The following is a 14540-nucleotide window of genomic DNA, read 5'->3' as shown; positions in this document are numbered from 1 at the left end:
TGAGCATGTTCCAGTTGGAAGTAGAAATTGATGGTGTTTGATATTTTCTTCGATGCAATATTTTTTATTTACAATGAATGTATAAAGTCCTGTGTTTCTGAACACAAAAGGAACCAAGAACAAAACAAATCAGTTTCTTAGCTTACAGACCCCAAGCCCTTTTAGCCAACACTAGACACAAAAGAATTCTCTCTAGCTTTTTCCAAAGTCAAACTGTGCTTATAGGCTCCTATTTGGCTTTCTTACCTCTTCCTCTCTCTCTGTTCTTGTCTGTTCTCAGTTTCTGTGTGAAATCTCTCCACACACACATATCTCTACCCAAAACAATATTCAGCTCCTGGGCAGGTTCACACACCCCTTTTGTCTTAGGTGGGGGCTCATACTTACAGTTATGTTAATTTAAGGGTGAGTCCACACCTATCAATTGCAATGGCATTTTAACTCAATCCACAACAAACTAACTCATAACACTGTTATTTCCTCAAAAAGAAAAGGAGTACTTGTGGCACCTTAGAGTCTAACCAATTTATTTGAGCATAAGCTTTCGTGAGCTACAACTCACTTCATCAGATTTTCCACTCAATGCATCCGATGAAGTGAGCTGTAGCTCACGAAAGCTTATGCTCAAATAAATTGGTTAGTCTCTAAGGTGCCACAAGGACTCCTTTTCTTTTTTGTGGATACAGACTAACACGGCTGCTACTCTGAAAACTGTTATTTCCATTAGGTTAAATCTTAATGACATAGCAAAAAAGATAGTGTTTAAAGTCAAATAGTCTCACGTCAAGAACATAATCAGGATTCCAGTGCTTCACCACCTTCCAAACAGATGCCACCCTCTCCATCCAGCGCACAGAGTGGCCAGCATAGGGCTTGAAACTGTGACCTTGGCATTATTAGCGCCATGCCCTAACCAGCTGAGCTAGCTGGCCCACAAGGTATGGGCTCATGCTTGCCTGGCCTAGCCTGGGGATTGTGGCAATTACGTGCCGAGTATAGTAGAGAGGCAAATCCACTATTAGCGTTAGTGCAGTCTACTCAGCTTTCAAGCTCCACCATTGCAAATAAGGGCTTAGCCCCATCCACATTAGGAGTTGCACTAGCAGAGCTACAGTAGTGGCTATAATTGGGGTAAATCCTTCGTCTAAACAAAGCCTAGATTGTCAATTTTTGTAGGAAGGGACCTGCCTTTCTTGGATCTCTAAAGCACCATGTCCATGCATGATACCTTGTAAATAATAGTGGTAAAGTCAATAGTTTTGTCTGCATTAAACATCCATGTTCTTTCTACTGGCTTTTTAGCACATGTTGAATAAAAACAGGCAGAACTCCCACTGAAATCAAACAAGATTGAGTTGAGCAAGCGGTACGAGTTATACATGACTCATTTGGTAGACGTGGGTGTAACTTTCATGCTAAGTAGCAAGGAGGACGGGATTGTAGCAGGAATACAACCCTCATAAGATATGTTACAAATGTGCAAAACAGCACAGGTTGTGGGGGCTGCTTTATTTGACACCTTTTTACTCTTCCTGCTGGCTTGTTTTCTTGCTACTCCCTACCATCCCATCAGCAAGATAGTTTCCCTGATATATTCCCCCTTGTGGGCATGGAATGTTCTCTGCCATTTACATTACTTGTGAATTTGGCCCTGCATAAGGCCAGCGGGATTTTGACTATAGAAAATATCAGTGATTTTGGCACACAATCAATTAAGGGGAAAAACAAGTGTGTGTTAGCTTCAATTTCAATTAGAAACACATAAGGAGGGACAACAGTTTTATTGGTAAATAGAGAAACAAGTGGGGAAATAAGTGTTATTGTCAAGTTTCTAAGATAATATTAATAATAGTGGAACAAGCATGAAACAAACTAGTTAGTTCTTGACAATGTTCTTTTAATGTGTTTTACAAAATACTGCACCAAAATAAATATTTACACAATAAGCCTTCATGTCCCTGAAGCAGCCAGCAATGCCCAATGGACTGGCCCTATTTAACCCCAGCATACATCCCATATTGTAGTTACATTTTCAATCATACCATGAACTATTGCAGCTCAGAGAGAGTTACAGTGGTCTATCTGGATTACAGAAATTATTTGAAGCCTCTGAAAAACTCTTACCTCCATCCCTCCCTTTTGAATTCACATTACAAATCATAAGCAATTGATGCAAAAATCTTTATTGTTTCTAATAGATTAAAATTTTTACCTACAGAATGTCTCAAGTCAGCACATTTCCATCTATTTATTGATTCTGCTGCAGGATCTGCATGACCAGACCTTTCCATCAGGGAGAGATTTAGGGGCAGATGACCTACACAACCACCTGGGGCGCTGGTCTTGGGGTGCTGTTTTCATTGCTAGCGACAAAAGGGGAAATAGAATGTTTGAAGTTAAATTTTTCAGGCATTCCATATATGGAATTATGCTAAGCTCCTAGATGTTCTGGAGTTTTGTAGAATCTCATGGAACCTTCCACACTTTCTGAGAACTACGTTTTCCTCAAACTTCCTACAATGCTGTCATCCATGCCCTCGGAGGTGTATAAGAGGCGTGGCATCACCAGGCAGTCAGTGAGCTATAAGAACGAACTGCAGTGAAGTGAGATCCCAGCTGCAATATTGTGAACCTGCTCTCCTTCTGGTAATAGCTCACCTTACCTGATCACTCTTGTTACAGAGTGTATGGTAACATCCATTGTTTCATGTTCTCTGTGTATATAAATCTCCCCACTGTATTTTCCACTGCATGCATCCGTTGAAGTGAGCTGTAGCTAACGAAAGCTTATGCTCAAATAAATTTATTAGTCTCTAAGGTGCCACAAGTACTCCTTTTATTTTTGCAGATACAGACTAACATGGCTGCTACTCTGAAACTTGTTTTATTGTGTAATTGTGAAAGTGCACTTGTGTTTTAAGACTTGAAGAGTGTAAGTAGCAACTAATATAGGACATAGTTAATGAGATGCCAGAGATGTCTATTGAACCCCTATTTATGCAACAATATAAAAGAAATATTGTTACTTCTTTTGCCATACTTAACACATAAATGGAAGGAGCTCAAGCTCAGACTCAAGCTAAATAAATGCATAGATGCAGAAAACTAGCACATTATCAATGTAGAAACCCAGCACTGGAGGAACGTGTTCAAGCATATTATCTCAATTACCCTCTTCCTTGCAAAGAATCATTTGGTTTTCCAGGGCTTATCGGATAATTTGTTCATTCAGCATAATGGTAATTTACTCAGTTTGGTAGAGCTCCTTGGGAAATACGACAATGTCATGCATGAGCACTTATGTCAAATAGTTCATAAAGAAGCTATGGACCATTATGGCAGCGAAACAATTCAAAATGAATTGATTGACCCTATGGCAAGGAAGTTACTCAATAGCATATTGATGCAGCTCAGCAAAGCAAAGTATTACGCCATAATAATGGACTGCACTCCTGACATTAGCCACAGTGGAAAGATGTCATTTACAGTAAGATTTGTTGATGACAAGAATGGCTGTATCCAAGTAAAGGAAGATTTTATCTGTTTCCCGTCTGTGGACAACTCTACTGGAAAAGGCCTAACAGAACCGTTTATGAACATTTTGAATGACAATAAAATAAAGCTTCAGGAATGCTGAGGCCAAGGCTACAACAATGGCAGGAACATGAAGGGAAGAAACAGTAGCATCCAGGCAAGGATCCCTGCGCTGAATCCTAGAGCTTTCTTCGTGCCTTGTGGCTGCCATTCCCTCAACTTGGTTGTGTCAGATGCAGCGTTAGATTCAATATCTGTCTTCAGAGTTCTGCAAGGAAGATAAATCCTGTTTTCAGCATCAGTTATCGGGTGGAAAAGCCTCATGGCCAATGTTACAAATCTGACCACTGAAGCCACTAATTGACACTTGCTGGGAGAGCTACACTGACCCTTACAGCGTAAGGCCAGTGAGGTACCAAGTGACTGAGGTTTACAATGCCCTGATGGAACTCGTATTCATTAGAAGAAGAGACAGTTTGGTTATGAAGGCAGAGATGAGGTGATGGGAAGCTTGGAAGAAAAATTCAGTAGGGATTTTTTTGCTTTCTTGTTAACACTGTTCGAGTGTCCATCGAAGAAAGGTTCGGACAAATGAAGCACCACAAAAGGACCGGGGGGGTGAGGGGAGGGGGTATGACCTTAGTAAGCTGTTGACAGACCGGAATGCACTCTTGAACAATTGTAAAGACCTTCACTGGATTCTGACACATGGGGAATGTTCAAAAGGCAATGATAAAGACCTCTATGTTGAATTGGACAATATCCATCACATTTTGCAACAAGGGAAGCACTCTCCACTTCAAGTTCTCCAGTTCATTCATGATGCAGAGCTGAACGTGTGGATAGCTAACGTGTGGATAGCTTTGAGGATTCTGCTCATGCTGCCAGTCACAGTCATGTGTGGTGAGCACAGCTTTTTGAAGCTCAGGCTCATGAAAACATATCTTCGATCGACGATGGCCAAGGAGAGACTGACATCACTTGCTATTTAATTGATTGAAAATGCCATTGGCCAGCCTCTGAATCTGCCCAGTGCTGCGCTTCAGTTCACGAGGGCAAAGGCGAGAAGAGCAACCTTTTGAACTAAAGGACTAGGGCTAACATTCCAAGGCTGTCACCTACTGTAACACTATTTAATACCAGTCCACACAATGCTGGCGCACAGTTCAATTTATTGATGTGAGTACATTTCAGTCAGTCATTCTTAAAATTAAAAAAGTTTCTATAAACTTAGAGGAATCAAATTTTTTATTTGCTTATATATGGCATGAATAAAGACAGATTTACAGATCCTAGCATGAAAATTTGTCATCTTACATGACCGGGATAAATCATGCATGCAAATCGTGCATCAAAGTCATGAAATGGGCTACAAATGCAATAAAGAATAATGTTTTGAAAAGGTTAACAAATGGAGGGGAGGTGCCAAAGATGCTCCTTGCCTGGGGCGCAATTTGGTCTAGGGCCAGCCCTGCTTTCCACCCACATGATGTCTCAATGAGTTTGGTGGAGGTCAGAGCGAGTGCAAGGGTCTGGCCGCACACATGAAACTCCAGGATCAGGAGCTAAGTCTTTATTTAGCTGCAGATGCACCATGCTATTTAGAGAGACATTGACAAGCCCATGTACTTTTGGCTCTCCTCTGGACTAACTTATGTGAGGAGGAATGAGAACACAGATGAATGAGCCCCCTGCCAGTGCCATGAGTTAGATCTACCTCTTTATACCTCTGACCCTGGGAGTTTCATAACCCGCAAATGTTACAGGGCTGAATGAAGCCTTAAGTTATGACTGCACAAATTAAGTTCACAGGATATCAGAAGTGAAGCTATATCCTTCACACCCTTGTACCTAAATATTAGTACAGAAGACGAGCCAGATTCTGCTCTCATTTTCACAGCTACAACTCCACTAACATCACTAGGGTTGCACCAGAACAAGTGAACAGAATTTGGCCTACTGTGTCAAAATCACTGATCTTCAACCCAGTAGGGAAATTTATATACAAATATTGGTAAAAGGTACACTTCAGATTCTATCCTGGAATCATTTCACAGGACAAACTCCTAGGGACTACACAGGAGTTTTTCCTTGTGCAAGATCAGCAGTATCAGTTCCCTAGTGATGAAATTCCGGGTCCATTGCTTTATGCCTCCTTTCCCTGCAATGAGAGCAGGTGAGTGATGGCTTAGAAATAAATTTAATAGCAGAGTAGCACAGTAACAGTGTGAGTATTAATAATACAGACCTATTAGAAGTATGTGAAGGAAGAACTTTATCTAGGGTAAAGGCTGGGAATATCTTCATATTTCATTGCTATTTGCCTAAGTGACTTAACTGGAGTTACTATTTGTACGGTAGAGGTAATCTTGGCTCCTTAGCCATAAATATCTTTAGTCAAGTTTTCTATATATATGCCCTCCACCCCCAGAGTGTAAGCGAAGTAGGTCATTTTTAAATACTTTCAAACTGATGTAAGTTCCACATATTATACAATATATTGTGGATTCTTACAGCTGGAGGTCAAGGTTCAAGCAACAAAGGAAACGAATCTGTGTGTTCTTCCAAATGTTCTTGGGTGTGTCTACACTGTAATAACACGCCTATGGCTGACCCACATCAAGTGACTCAGGCTCACAGGGATCAGGCTGCAAGGCTATAGAACTGCAGCATAGACATCTGGGATCAGACTGGAGCCCAAGATCTGGGACCTATCCCCTTTATGGGTCTCTAGTGGGGTGGCTGCCCCACTCAGATAGGCAGAGGTTAAAAGCAGCCAGGATTGGCTGATTGGGGAAGCAGCCACAGCTGGGGCCATGCCCCAATCAGGCCACAGCTGGCCCTATAAAAGGGCTGTGAGCCAGGAGTTGAGTCAGTCTCTCTTTAGTGGTGGAGAGAGAAGGACCTAGCTGCCTGGGAGCAGGCTACTAGAGGTAGAGCAGTGTTGGGGAGCTCCAGCCTGGCTAAAGGCCTAAAGAAGGTACTGGGGCTGCAGAGGTACAGTCTGGGGTTAGGCAAAGGCAACTGGTCCAAACCCCCTTGCTGATGATGAGTGGTTTACAGACTGCAGTCTGCCCCAGTAAGAGGGGGCTGGATGATGACTGGCAGTAGCCACTGAGACAAGATGGCCATAGAGGGTTGGGGGTTCCCTTGGGAGTGAAGATCCAGAGTGTGGGGGTACTGCTTGGGCAGAACCCTGAGGTAAAGGGGTACTGGGGTCTGGGAGGGACATGGAGCTAGCAGCAAGTGATACACTGGCCAGAAGAGGGCACTCCAGAGCTGGTGAAGAGCTAATTCCCAGATGACCAGCAGGAGGTGCCACACTGGTGATCTCAATCTGCTACAGGGTCCCAGAGCCTGGGTTTGAGCTGGAGCCTAGATGTCTAGACTGCAATTTTTTAGCCCAGCAACTTGAGTCCTGTGAGCCTGAGTCAGCTGACGCAGGACAGCCATGGGTGTTTTATTACAGCATAGACATAATCCTGGATACTGTATTTTTAAAATATTAATTAAATTGAGGTGGCCCCTATTTCTTCTTCTTCTAAATGTTAAATAACACTTTGGAGCAGCCCAGTGCTGTTTAAATTCCAGTCAGATCTGCCTTCCAATCTTCACCATTTCCTCAGAAATGCCATCTGGGGCAGGCAAATAGGAAAAGCTATTAGCTGATCCACTGGCACATTCTGTGAGATTAATGAATACATCAGGGGAGAGGTCAGAGGCAGCATGGAGAAGACATGCTTTGCTGTCTCTTATAAAGGAGCACAGAAATGATTTTAATCTCAGAACACTCATTCAACTTTCCAATTTAGTAAACCACCACCTTTGGCAAAGGTGGTGCAGCGGAGACCTGTGCTTAAAATAACCTAGCAGCCTGGGAACTGGGGGAGAGGGAGCAAAGTTACCAAAATCTGAGAGCCAAAAATGTTATTTGCATATCCATGCAGTGTGGGGGAGAAATTAAGAGGCACAAGATTATTGCAGCCAGAAAGCAGGTATCTAGGGAGGAAAGTGTCCTGTATCCAGCAATGCTGGATATCCAAGCACTACTGCTATTTAAATATTTGGGCTCAGTTCTAATATAGGAACACAGACTGATAAAAGATTCCTTGCATGCTAGCCCTATTAAATTTTAACTGTTTCTTGCTGTATTAACTACCTCAAGTGTTTGAAAATATATTTTTAAAAGTCTCATAATTTTTAAGACAATGAATTTTGGATTCTTTTGATTTGCCTTCTGGTTTTGGAGCTTTTAGGGTTTGGTTTTTCAGAATTTTCTTTATACCCAGCAGGGCTAGACACTACTTTTTTCAAATGAAAGTGAAGGTTCTCCTATAATCACTTAATTCCTGAAGAAAAATTGAAGGGTGGGGAGGAAGTATTGTGAGACTCCTAATAAAACAGCATGAGTTGGCAACATGTGTTTGTGACCTTGGCCTATTTATAACCAAACACTCGGTCATTGGTGAGTTTTTTCTATTTAAAATTTAATTGTTTGGTGCCAATTCCTAAAAGGATCTATGGGATTGAAAGGATACCCCTAACCCTGGTTCTTCTAATCTAGAGTTTTATCATAAAACCTGGAGATAAAGCCACCAACTGAGTCTCTGTGAGCCAATTATCCTGCACAATACAGACATGGTATCTCAGGTTGTTACCTTGGGGCTAACACATTCAACTGCACCCTGCACAGCTGAGCCACAAGAAAATAAAAACAAATTAGGAGCAACGTGCAATTACCATCAGCAGCCGCTTTGAGGTCCTAGCAGGTAGCGGTTGTCTGGGTACATGTCTTTGCATCACAGAAGTATTAGCAGCATCATTAGCCAGTTCCCCTGCCTAGTGGCTCAGTGGAGTACGATTTCAGCATTCAGTCTGTCTTCTGCACAGGTGTCCTGAAATGAAGGGAGAACATGCGAATTCCTCTCAGTCTCAGCACACCCATGTGAGATGAGGCAGAATAGAGTCTATAATTCATCAAGACTATGGCAACTTTGCCCATATAAGTTCATGAATGGAATCAGAAAACAGGCGATGAAGAAAAGATGGGCCAATTCATAGGTGCCTATCCCTGATACACTGATTGATAAAAAATATCATGACAGTGCCCTATAAAACCATACATCCAGAGAGAGTTTTATACAGTACCTGATGACATGTGCATGTTTTTAAAAGAAGATAATTTAAAGGCCACATGTGCAAAATAAGTAGAAGTCAGCAACAGACACCAAAAGCATTGAACAGTCAGTGATTTAATGAACTGTTGGACAATTTAACATGCACTTTTTTCTAAATCATAGAACATAGAATTTACTTGAATCATAGAATTTACCCTGTACCATTTGTCTAGATGTCAAATATAATTTGAATTCATTGGGGAGGATGAAGGACTCCATAGAAAACTATAGGAGCTAAAATCAAGGCTCAATTTGGTGATTTAAAATACTTTGTCATGTATTTATTATGCCAATTATACAGATGGAAGAACAAAGGCATGGAGAGTCAAGGGAAGAACCAGGAACACAACCCAAAAATTCCATTTCCCAATCTACTCGTGCTGTAACCAATAGACAAAACTGTCTCAGTACAAAATACAGCTTTTTTTTCCCCGTGACTCATCCCCTTCCTCCCTTCCAAGTGCTTATTCTTCAACCCTTTCCAGCTTCTGTAGGAATCTGAGTGTTTAGAATACCAAACTGCATTATCACTTCCTTATGACTTTCAGTTGTACAGCAATTCCTAGGATTTTTGCAGAGATAATCTATTTTCTTTTTCCCTATGACTAGCCACTGAAAGGGAAATACAGCACTGTATAAACCTGCTCATGTATGTATCTCTCCCACTGACAGCTCAACAGTTTGCCTTACAGTCTGATTCATGTCTTCTGAAAAACAAAGAAAGCATCAATAATGGAAGCAATAGTATCAAAGGGGCCTTTTCAGGACAAGTTATTTTCATGCCATTATTGCAGAAGATGACCTTGCAACTCATTAACATAATAGGCTCTACAAATGGCATGTTAGGTATATGAATCCATGTCAATAAACAGAAAGTGGGCATAGGACCAGGGAGATAAAATGTTGCATGTCTTGACAAATGGTAGGTTTGCATACTCTCTACATCATCTAGTGTACAGAGCCTTGTATAAGCTGATGCAACATTGAGCAGAGAAAGAAGTCTGTTCTATTTACAGATCTATAAGCAGGAAGTCAAGTTCTGAAGTGGTAGCATAAGGAGGTTTTGTGTCATTACACAAGCCTACCTGAGATGTGCTTAAGAGATGTCAGACAGACAAGTGGAGTGGAGATACAGTCAAATGAAATGACATATGGAATCTAACAGTGGTGAACTGAACTTTCACAGCTATAGTGCACTGCAAACCCTTGTAAATACTCACCCAGCAGAAGCATTTGTGTGAAGTCTTGGTGTTGATGGAACATGTGGGTCATGTCTACCAACACTTCAAAGGCTGCAATAAACCACAGAGTTCTAAGCAAAACCAAGGCATCCCCCCAGAATCTCCACTGTTCGTAAAATATTGACAGACTATTTATGGAGCTCTTCAGACAATTGTTTGTTGTTTTTCAGCATTAGAGTAATATGAAGGTGCTTCCCATAGGTCATTTGGCTTTCATGTGTCCATTCTGGTCCCCATTGGCCCTTCTGCAGTGATAATGTTATGGAAGATTGCAGTAATTTTCATTTCATTCAGATTGTCACGTTCAACTTTCTCTGCCTCTCTGAGGTTGGAGTTCCATTATTTCTGAGAGCCCTAAACAGTTAATTCCTCTCACCATCAGGAAGAAACCCAACTCATCTTAGATTAAACACACATCCTGGGTGAAATCCTGGCCTGAAAATGTATCATACAAATAAAACAACACAGATATGTATATGCTTAATATGGGATCCTGTATGCCATTCTATAACCTTGGTATACAATAATGGTGCAGTTTTGCTTTGTTCCCCTAGTCAGAGCTATGCTGCTGTCTCTCTGTCTCGCTCTCTTCAGAGAGAGCTAGTCTCCCAGGGCAATGACACTCAGAACACAACCTTGTGTAGGATACCCCCTGGAAAAGAAATTTGTTCATAAGCTATTACAGTTCTCAATACACACTAGTTTACAATCTCCCTCTACCAACAGAGAACAGTATTTGACTATTTGCACTGTGACTATTTGTATAGCACTAACAGAATGATACATTACATTATGGACAACTAATAAGATGTGGTCCCTTCTCTGCGAGCTTACAATCTATACAGACAACATACAAATGTAGCAAGGGGAAAGGAAGGTCACAAGAAGCTAGTATGAATGAGTGGGGACGTAAGACACCTGTCTTATTAGTGCCATGATTTTTGCCTTTAAAAAAATAGGGGAAAGGAATTTAGAAGAATTTTCCCAAGAGCTATAAATTGTTTCCTAAAGAGAAGATTGGGTTTTGCAGTTCTGACGGAAGAAGTGCATTTTTAAAAGGAAGCACCAGGAAGAGGAGAGAATGGAGACATTGCAGCCCAGGTTAAGAATGCATGTCTGGTGAGGAAGAATGAGGAAGAGGTCACATGGAAGAAGTGGAAAATAAAACACTTGAAAGGGTTGGTGAGAGAGATGGTGTGGCCAGCAATCCAATGACATCTTTTCCCCCATTACAATCCTATCCAATTGATTCATATGACAGCTGTATTTTATAGCCTTCACAATAATGCTTCCTCCAATCTCCATCAAACATAGCTCATCAGAAGGGGACTTCTATTCTCCATCTATAAAACACAATCTATTCTTTCATACAAGTGTCTCCCAGTACTCAAATCTGTAAGCATGTTTCCAAATTAGCCCTCTTATTGTTTGACTAAAGATTGCCCTTAAGATCTTCCTTTCAGTGATCACAAAATGCTGCACAAATAAGCTTCTTGAATAATGTTCTGCTAACATGCAAGGGAGTGAATAGAGAACAGTTTCAGGGACAGCCTCACTATTAATATGCACAGAAATTGCTCTGTTGGCAGGTCAGACACTTGTATAAAGAATAGCTCAATTGGATGGTCCTTGATCACACCTTAAAACAGAGCTTTCCATAGACAGTAAACTGCACTGTCTCAGAAGAATGAGAGGACCTCAGTGGATCACAAATGGGGAAGTAGTCTAGGAGATAGCTGAGTTCCTACATGTCAAGGGACTAAAAGAATTAAGACCAGGGTCTTGAAATGGAAGTCAGTGGGGAGCCAATGTCAGATGCAGTATGTTCTCCGTGGTGTTTCCTGCTTCATGAGTGGACTGCTGCATTCTGAACATGCGATAGTTTCCATTTTGCACCTATATGCAACTCCAGATCAGAGTAATTTACTCTACTTTGATACACAGATGATCAACGATACTGCAATTTGCTCTTAAAACCCTGCTCATCTATCCATCTTAAAGCACTTTCCAATGGAGAGTGTCACTACCCTCCTTTTACAGATGTGGAAGAGGAGGCACAGACCAGGGATGTAACTTGTCCACGGTCACTTACTAACAGAACTAAATTCTGAACCTGAGACTCCTAGCTCCCATTCTACTGTCCTACCCTACCTGGAGACGATTTTATTATAAGCATGTTTTCAGGGATTATTTTAAAGCACTAATTAACAAGCCCTTCTATTGATAAATCATTTAGAATTTTTTTAAATGCCACTTTTTGATTCAATCAATTTGACAGTGTTCCTTTTAACATATGCTTATGGAAAATGCTTCTTTCACATGCTGTTTGGAGCAGCACATTATTGGACAATTGAATTTTTAATATGGTATGTTATGATTAAAAAGAAAAAAAGCCACACATTTCCCCATACCTTCGCTCCATTCGTAATGCTTTCTGGCACTATTTGTAGATATCTGACCAATAATGTTTCTTGTATGCTAAGCATCAGCTCATACACACTGGCTTTACTGGTTAAGTTCTCAGGAAACAGATTTAAAAAAATCTCCCCATCCTTCATGGTAAAAGTTTCTTGGCTTTTGGCATCATGCAAATACTGTCAGTTAGTTGAAGAGTTATGAAAATCCTGGAAAAAGGAGATTAGACTGAATGTAGTTGACAAAGCAGTGTATCTACATTCTAAACAGGGCTTGCTTATGGAAATGAAATTTGGGGAGGTAATTCAACTATTAAAGCATAAAAATGCTTAATTAAATGGAATTCTTGCATTAAATTTCCCTTTATTCTCCACATATAAAGTTGCTTTCTTCAGTTCTGTAGATTAGCACTTGCATGACAACATATAATTAAAAACTAATATCAATGCCTTTTGAAGTTATAAAAAGTGTTCCACTTAACACTGGGAATGCTAACCTGTGTTACAGACAGACCTTCATGGACTGAAAACAGAAATACCTTTATGCACATTATTGGAATGCATCTGAGAGTTAATACCTACATTCTGTTAAAAAATATTGAATAGGACTGGAGGGGGGAAGTAACAGATTCATGAGTATATTCAATATCAAACACCTGCCGCATAGTTGGAAGAAATGTGCTCAGCTCCTGAAATTTTCACAAATGTCAGCATGAATAATTAAACTTCTAAAAGTTCATACCAGAAGGTACATTGTTTGCTATTCATCATTCTCTAGCTTAAAAAGTATTAGTCATCCAATCAAGGAGCAGAAACAATGACATGTGACTTAGGGTGGCCAATAATAGAGACAACTGTTTGCCAATATCCTATAAGCCAGTGTTGGCTGCTTGTTCAGCCTTCAGTACTGGAGGAAGGAATAGTCAAACGGTGGGTTCTTGCAGTATGCTCTTAATCATAGAAGATTAGGGTTGGAAGAGACCTCAGGAGGTCATCTAGTCCATCCCCTGCTCAAAGCAGAACCAATACAAACTAAATCGTCCTAACCAGGGCTTTGTCAAGCTGGGCCTTAAAAACCTCTAAGGATGGAGATTCCACCACCTCCCTAGGTAACCTATTCCAGTGCTTCACCACCCTCCTAGTGAAATAGTGTTTCCTAAGATCCAACCTAGACCTCCCCCACTGCAACTTGAGAGCATTGCTCCTTTTTCTGTCATCTGCCACCATAAGACCAGCCTAGCTCCATCCCCTTTGGAGCCCCCCTTCAGGTACTTGAAGGATGCTATCAAATCCCCCCCTCACTCTTCTCTTCTGCAGACTAAACAAGCCCAGTCCCCTCAGCCTCTCCTCGTAAGTCATGTGCCCCAGCCCCCTAATCATTTTCGTTGCCATCTGTTGGACTCTCTCCAATTTGTCCACATACTTTCTGTAGTGGACAAAACTGGACACAATACTCCAGATGTGGCCTCAACAGTGCTGAATAGAGAATAATCACTTCTCTCGATCTGCTGGAAATGCTCCTACTAATGCAGCCCAATATGCCATTAGCCTTCTTGGCAAAAAGGGCACACTGCTGACTCATATCCGGCTTCTCATCCACTATAATCCCCAGGTCCTTTTCTGCAGAACTGCTGCTTAGCCAGTCAGTCCCCAGCCTGTAATGGTGCATGGGAGTCTTCCGTCCTAAGTGCAGGACTCTGCACTTGTCCTTGTTGAACCTCATCAGATTTCTTTTGGCCCAATCCTCCAATTTGTCTAAGTTGCTCTGGACCTTATCCCTACTCTCCAGCAGATCTACCTCTCCCCACAGCTTAGTGTCATCCGTGAACTTGGTGAGGGTGCAATCTATCCCATCATCCAGATTAATAATAAAGATGTTGAACAAAACTGGCCCCAGGACCGACCCCGGGGCACTCCGCTTGATACCGACTGCCAACTAGACATCGAGCTATTGATCACTACCTGTTGAGCCTGACAATCTAGCCAGCTTTCTGTCCACCTTTTAGTCCATTCATCCAATCCATACTTTTTTAACTTGCTGGCAAGAATACTGTGGGAGACCATATCAAAAGCATTGCTAAAGTCAAGATATATCATGTTCACTGCTTTCCCCATATCCACAGAGCTAGTTATCTCATCATAGAAGGCAATCAGGTTGGTCAGGCATGACTTGC

The 14540-nt window shown here is 41.3% G+C and overlaps 1 non-coding gene across 1 annotated transcript; it reads right to left on the bottom strand.

The window, feature by feature from the left end:
- Positions 1-858: 858 nt before the first annotated feature.
- On the bottom strand, positions 859-932 carry TRNAI-AAU (transfer RNA isoleucine (anticodon AAU)). Its single transcript has one exon. It is a non-coding gene; the product is annotated as a tRNA-Ile (tRNA).
- Between the last annotated feature and the right edge of the window lie 13608 nt (positions 933-14540).

Source organism: Lepidochelys kempii, chromosome 1, assembly GCF_965140265.1.
Source record: "Lepidochelys kempii isolate rLepKem1 chromosome 1, rLepKem1.hap2, whole genome shotgun sequence".
Taxonomy (NCBI): domain Eukaryota; kingdom Metazoa; phylum Chordata; order Testudines; family Cheloniidae; genus Lepidochelys; species Lepidochelys kempii.
The sequence above is the reverse complement of the archived record's forward strand: the minus strand, read 5'-3'. Positions and strand labels throughout refer to the sequence as shown.